Here is a 6,791-nt window from a genome sequence, read left to right as displayed (position 1 = left end):
TCCCAGTACCGAACCTCTATACCAGTACTGGGATCCACAGATGTACAGGGGTACTAAGAGGTTTACTTTACTATTTTCTGTTCGGTGTGTATAATATTGGAAGTTCAATTGCAATATACAATTTTTTTTTGCGAACACAAAGAATCTTGTATGTTCGATAAATATAGTTTTAATAAATCCTTCATCATTTGATAGGGTTTTCGGTATCACTAAAATTATTTGCGATTTTCGTACAATCATGATTTTCGATTGTTTAACTTTGGCGAGGGAAATTGAGAGAAAAATAATATTGCAATAATATTGTGGAAATCGCGGAAACGTTGAAACTTCAGTATGAATTACATTTGGTGTTCACTGTTTTATAATTACGTATTTGTAACACATGTACCTAAAGCATGAATTATATGTAATTTTATTTTGAGATTGCAAAAAAAATATGGAATCCCTATATAATATATAGTATAGTTCATATCAGAGGTGGCCCTTGGTAATGTAACAAAAGGTCAAACGATTTTCCGCTGGAAAAGGTCAAAGACTCCAACGAATGGACACAAGACTTGATGAGATTTTCTTCATTCCTCGACTCCATGTGAATCTATCAAGTCTCACATTACATGTATGTATAATATCTCATAACTTTTTGATCTCTTGTTTTTATTAAATTTTTAGACGTTACTTTGCGGTAGCCACTCACAGACTTACTCGGGGATAGGGATAGGGTGATGAAATGACAAAGGAAGTAAAGGAGACCATCATCCGTTTCCGATGAGTTAATTAAAAGTTAGAGCAGAAGTCGACATGGAATTATTACTTAGTAACAGTTTTATCTCGTCGTTAAACCTCGTGCGTGAAAATTATCATTATGGTCCTACGTTCGCTTTCTGATTATTTAATCATTCCAACGGAAATCCCTAATCAGGTAGGAATGTATATTTGAATTATTACAGAGATAAATCATTCATTTGTATTATATCTGAGGTATTTACTAACATAGCTCAATGGACGTTTATTAAAATGTACAAGGTGGTCATGAAGTAATCTATCCTATTTAGAAGTTCTACAACTGACTAGGAATTGTCGAATTTTTCAAATTTGTATTTTCTAAATTCTAATTTTCCTATACGCTATAACTTGTATATAGTTCTAGAATTTTTAAATAGGAAAGTCACTTTATGACCACCCTATATAATATACACTCCGCTCTACATTCGATACATAGAGCGAACGTGGGTCTGGAACCTGTAGCAAGCGATATATATATGGCATAGGTCACGTCCCAAGTCGAAATCTGGCACCGGTTTGAGCCTATTTAACCTCCATTCCTTTGTTCTTTTGGTTCGCCGACTGAAGTCATAACTTTTAGGTCAAAATTGGGTTTAACAAGATTACGCAAACACAGATTAGACCTAAACGGCTTAAAACGAATCTTAATGGAGATCTTACTGAAATCATCAATTACGGTCTCCAAGCTCAAAATAGGTCTAACATTTTTGTCTCGAAAATAGGCTTTAGAGGTTGAAAATGAGATTTGCTGGTACCGTTTTCAACCTAAGATCTTAATTATTGGAAAAACCTGACAATTTGAGGTTCAAAAACTGATCTTAACACACTCGCGTTTACCTATCCTAGAATCTTAGCAGCATCAATGTCCTCGTGTAGAATAAACAGATTGAAACCGATGAAATATTTCGACACGGGGTACATGTATACTTGCTCCCACAGATCCTCGCTAAAATATTGGTTTGCACGAAGTCAAACAATAAACCAATTATGTGGAATGGTAATACATGTTTGATTGGTTTATTAATTTACTAACGTACGATTCAGTTCCAGATACGTGATTCCCGATACACGAATGAAACTGTAATTAAATTGTTAATTAGAATTAATTAAGCGCATAGCACGCTCATTGCATTAACATAATTGTTACGTGATAAATTTTTCCTTGTTATAGATTCGTTATATAGTTTTACTAATTATAATCCTTTGTTCAGTTTGTCATTAAATTTGGAAAATATCACACGAAATGTTAACCTTAATGACAATCAATTATGTTCTCGGGGATTTCTATAAGAAAATTGTTATTGTCAATGTTTATTTTTGTCGAAAGTAATAAGTGGTTCTTCATTCTAAAAAAAACCCATTGGTAATGGAAAATTTACCTACAGATTGCTAAGTTTTAAATTTTCTCTCATGCTTATATCAATATTTAAGTTGTTCAATTATTTTGTATTCTATCTTTTAGTCCATACATACAATTGCCCTTTTCTTACTTTTCTTTCGGCTGTATGGCCAAAGGATTGAAAAATAATGGTACAATGAAGTGAAAATGGAAATTACGTTTCTTCGCTGTCTTTAATTCATACGCACGAAGAAGACGTGTTCGAAAAATGAAAAATCTTATGAATGAAAATTCAATTGCACATAGCAAATCAAATTTTAAAATTCATTATTCCTCCTTGACAAAGTCAATACTCGGTTCGCCGTAACTCGATACATTCGATCGATCGGTTTCCGCTGTTTGTTTGTTAGAGACTAAGCGCCTCGTTCTAATTAGAAGTAGCAGCGCCAGCAAGTGATACCAAGATAGAGCCACTTATCTTACGCCCCAGCAACCCTACATCCCTTCAGCACCATCTCACCGCCGCATCCTTCAGCTCCCTCTTGCTTACGCTTTACAGTGCCGTCATCTCACAGGCTTGTTATTCGAATGTCGACATTAAAGCTCATTAAAGTTCAACCTTTGGACGTCGGGACTGGCTCGATTTACAAACCGCAAATTGTGGTTTAACGCACCGGCAAACAGGCTTGACGTTTCATTTCAACCTCTCCGTAGGTTCGATTTCGTTTGGTTTAGTTGAGTAGGGTAGGGTTGGTACTCCTTCTTGCAATCATCTGGGCGGATGCTCCTGACAGATTTTTCAGAAGGATTTTCGGATGCTTTAAAAATTTAGTCGCGCGTAAGATGAATAGTTTTTACGATGTTATTGTTATTATTGTTGTCATTGACGTCATCGTCAATCTTGTACTATCACTTTCCTTTTGTCGGTGAATCATTAGGACGATGTTAATCAGATCTATAAGAAGTTTATAGAAGTACGACTGTCTGTGTCTGTCTGCATGCATTCTTACCTTTCGGTTAGGTACGGACCGAAGCGTGAAAAATTCTTCGATGTGTAAATCTTCGTTGGAATTATTAGGTCGTATAGTATTATACTTAGCTGCATCGGAACTTACTTATGACTCGATCCAATACGTTGCATTTAATATGGAATTAATCCTCTGTTAATTATGGCGATAATTATTGTTCATCGGAAAATCTACGAATTTTTTTTTATGACGTCATTACGATATACGGATTGACGCTCTATTGAAACGAATCGACTAAAAATCTGCGTTGAATTGTTCTTTATTTTTTTCAATGGATTTAAAATATTTTTCCCAAAAATTCGATTTCAAATCCCGATTTCGTAATCCGAATAGTCCGGTGTGAAACGGAATAAAAATTTAAGAGGATTTGTTATTTAGTGGGCGGTAATGACGTCGCGACGACAGCGCTCGAGTTTTAATCTAACCGAATGTGATTTGAATGAGGAAAACGTTTCATTATTTATATACAAACTTTCGCAAATATTTTATTATTGTTTTTAGATAAAAATATTCTTAAGTATGTTTCATTAGGTATTTTGTCACGATAGTACGTAATATAAATATATTGTAATGTACACATCGTTAATAATCCAAATTGCCAAGGTATAACTTTGCATACTCGAATAACCGTGTATATGGAAACAACAATATTAAACAAGCATCGTGACCCGTATAATATTCGAACTCCTTAAGACACCTGGTTTACAGTTTCAGGGTATATAAACGGCACCAAATTCAGACTCGGGGCATTCTGCAATTATAGCGTGTAGCTAGTCAGTAGCTAGACTGGATTTTCGGGCTCGGCGTACCATCCACCACTTTTTATTACCGATTTCCGTACTTCGACCGTATCCAATTCACAATTACTGTCTTCAGTATCGCTTCTGTCCGATCGTGCGACTGTTTGCGGCCGCCCGCACGAGTCGAATTTGATTTATCGAAATTCCTTATATCGTCCCCATCGGCTGATTCCGTCTAGTCAACTTGAAACATCATTAGCAGAGTGTGTCAATAGTGTCCAAGTATTTAGGAGTAAAATTACAGTGTTGGGGGTTTGTAGTAATTTTAGTATTTGTCAACTTGAGTTCTTGGCAAGAGAATTTTTTGAACTGGATACCAGGGACGGTCTTTGCTTGTGGTTATATGCGATTTGTCTTTATTTTGAATCCCCACACTAGGTCTCTCTTTTCCTTTTTTATTTGGTACCTATCATTTATTTATTTTTTTTTTTAAGAATCCTGCTTTTACGACTTAGGATCGATATGCGGTAGGATCCTTACACGCTGTATTTTTTGCATTGCGGTCTATGACGTTGCTAGATATTTTTTACTGTGCTGAATAATTCTTTTAATTTACTCCTTTCCTCGACATAAGGACGACTGATATTTACAGAGAATTTTCGGGGTTGATTAATCATTGGGGAATCTTATTTTGTAATTGGATCAATTCAATGCTAGAGATTAATTTTTTATATAAAAAAATATATTGAGATTATAGAACTCATCAATTTTATCATAGCTTCCAATTATTTGGGTATACATGTGACAGTGGCTGGATAAATCGTGTGCGTGCAAGAGAGATGGAAATACGGTTTCTTATGGACGTCAGGGAAGTGGGACCATAGGGTTAGGTGTCCGGCCACTGCGAAGTTTACCTTGACCCTTTGAAGCATATATTTTTCTAATAATCGGATTTTCAAAATCCATTATTTTTCTAGTAATCTGATTTTTAAAACTAAAAATGGCGGAATCAAGATGGCGACCGACGAAATGAAAAATCCCGATAATATTGGTGAAAATATTAATTTGGCTCGTTTTCGGGGTCACTGATTAGGAATGTAAATTGGAAATTTGATCATTTGAAAATTCACTCATTCTTGGCACTACCCAGAGATAAAGACAAGGACGTGACGAGTTGTAGCTTCACTTTATTTTTGCAATTTTGAAATATTTTTTTTGTAATTTTTGTAATTTCAAAACGTATGGAATGTGTATCACGGATTCGTAATCAGCGATCCCGAGACCACTCAGGATTTTTTAGGCGATACAAGACGGCGCCTTGACAGCTCCCTATATTGCTCCCTGTGTGGGAGCAAATCCCAGTGCTAAGGTGTAATTTGATACGCATAAAACTTTCCCTGCATGATCCTTTTTTCGATTTTCATCGGTGGTTCCTTGAAACAGTGTGAAAATGGTAGAAAATGAAAGAAAATTTACTTTCTTTTTCTTGTCGCGTAGAAAATGTCAAAGGTATTGTCGTGGCGCCATGACATGTCTCTAGGCTGTCACTTCTGTTTTATATATTTCTCAGCAATGTTAAAAAAATCGTGCTCCACAGGGAAAATCTTTTTGTCGACACACTTCAAATTCAACTTTTCCTCGCTTTTATATACTATATACTATAAATAAAAAAGTAAATTCCATTCCCACTTAAATAAATATAAAAAACTCTATAATGTTATTTACTAATTTTCCCAATTTGTATTATATTGAATACTGCTTAGCTTTATGGCACTGGCTATCTCTTTTAAATAGAGGAAAACGTAGATCCGTAAATTCTGTTGTAAACGTGTTTCAAAAATCACTCTGAAAATAGGAATTGAAACTATTTCAAAATTATACTGAAATTGACTGGATACTATACTGGATAATAATAGCTCGTACATCCATTGCATTTGTTATTATGTAGATTAAAAATTCTACAATATTACAGCAATTATTACCAAACGGGCTTTCCTTATTTTGTCTCACTAAAATTGTAGAAAGCAAGCTAGAACTTTTTTTTTTAATTTGAAATCGATATCCAATTTCCACTTGTGACGTCGAAAGCGCTACATTACAATGTATACGATACAGGAGTCTGGTGTTTCCAAGGTGTTAAACGAGAACAATTGTCTTTTCAACTAAATTCACGCTCTCAGATATATCCAGATTTTCAAATTTAAGTAGCGGTAATGCCGTTTCGGTTGGGCGGGAAGTATTGTTTTTACTACTTTTCAAAAAATGGTAAAACACCCTTCAATTCCGAAAAGTATAGTATTACAATGTCATTAAAATGTTTACCGCATTTACATAAAAATATGAGTATGCCAAGGTGTGCGAACATAAGCACAATTCTCACCAAGATTAGCACGAGGAAATACGTTCTATTTCAGTAGTTTATGACTTGGGAAACGAATCCAGTTAATCACTAGGAATTCGATGGGTGATATCGTAAATACCTTATGAATTATTTTCATATACGATTCAATCAGTATTAAATCAACAGATGGCTAAAATATTATCCTGAGGGTAAATGATTAATGTAATTTATTTTATTTGGGTGTCACAATCATGATATACTTTTGGATTTATTTTTACGACATTATATCCTTAATAGAACTCGTCTTACTCCCACCTACCCTTATGTAAGTTAAGGTTAACGCTGGGTAACAGCCACTTGTCTGGGCTCTACCTCGGTTTTCGTGATTCGATGATATTGATAAAAACAACTAATATTGGGTAAAATAAAAATAAAATTTTCAATTATAACTTTTTAAATGCTTGTGAAAATATTTTGTTTATTATAATTGAAAGTTTTAATAAATTACTGTGATCTATAACATTTTTCCTGTTGTAAAGGGAGATCATTGTCAATAAGGT

Source organism: Cephus cinctus, unplaced genomic scaffold (genome assembly GCF_000341935.2).
Source record: "Cephus cinctus unplaced genomic scaffold, Ccin1 Ccin1_scaffold0926, whole genome shotgun sequence".
NCBI classification, from domain to species: Eukaryota; Metazoa; Arthropoda; class Insecta; order Hymenoptera; family Cephidae; genus Cephus; species Cephus cinctus.
The sequence above is the reverse complement of the archived record's forward strand: the minus strand, read 5'-3'. Positions refer to the sequence as shown.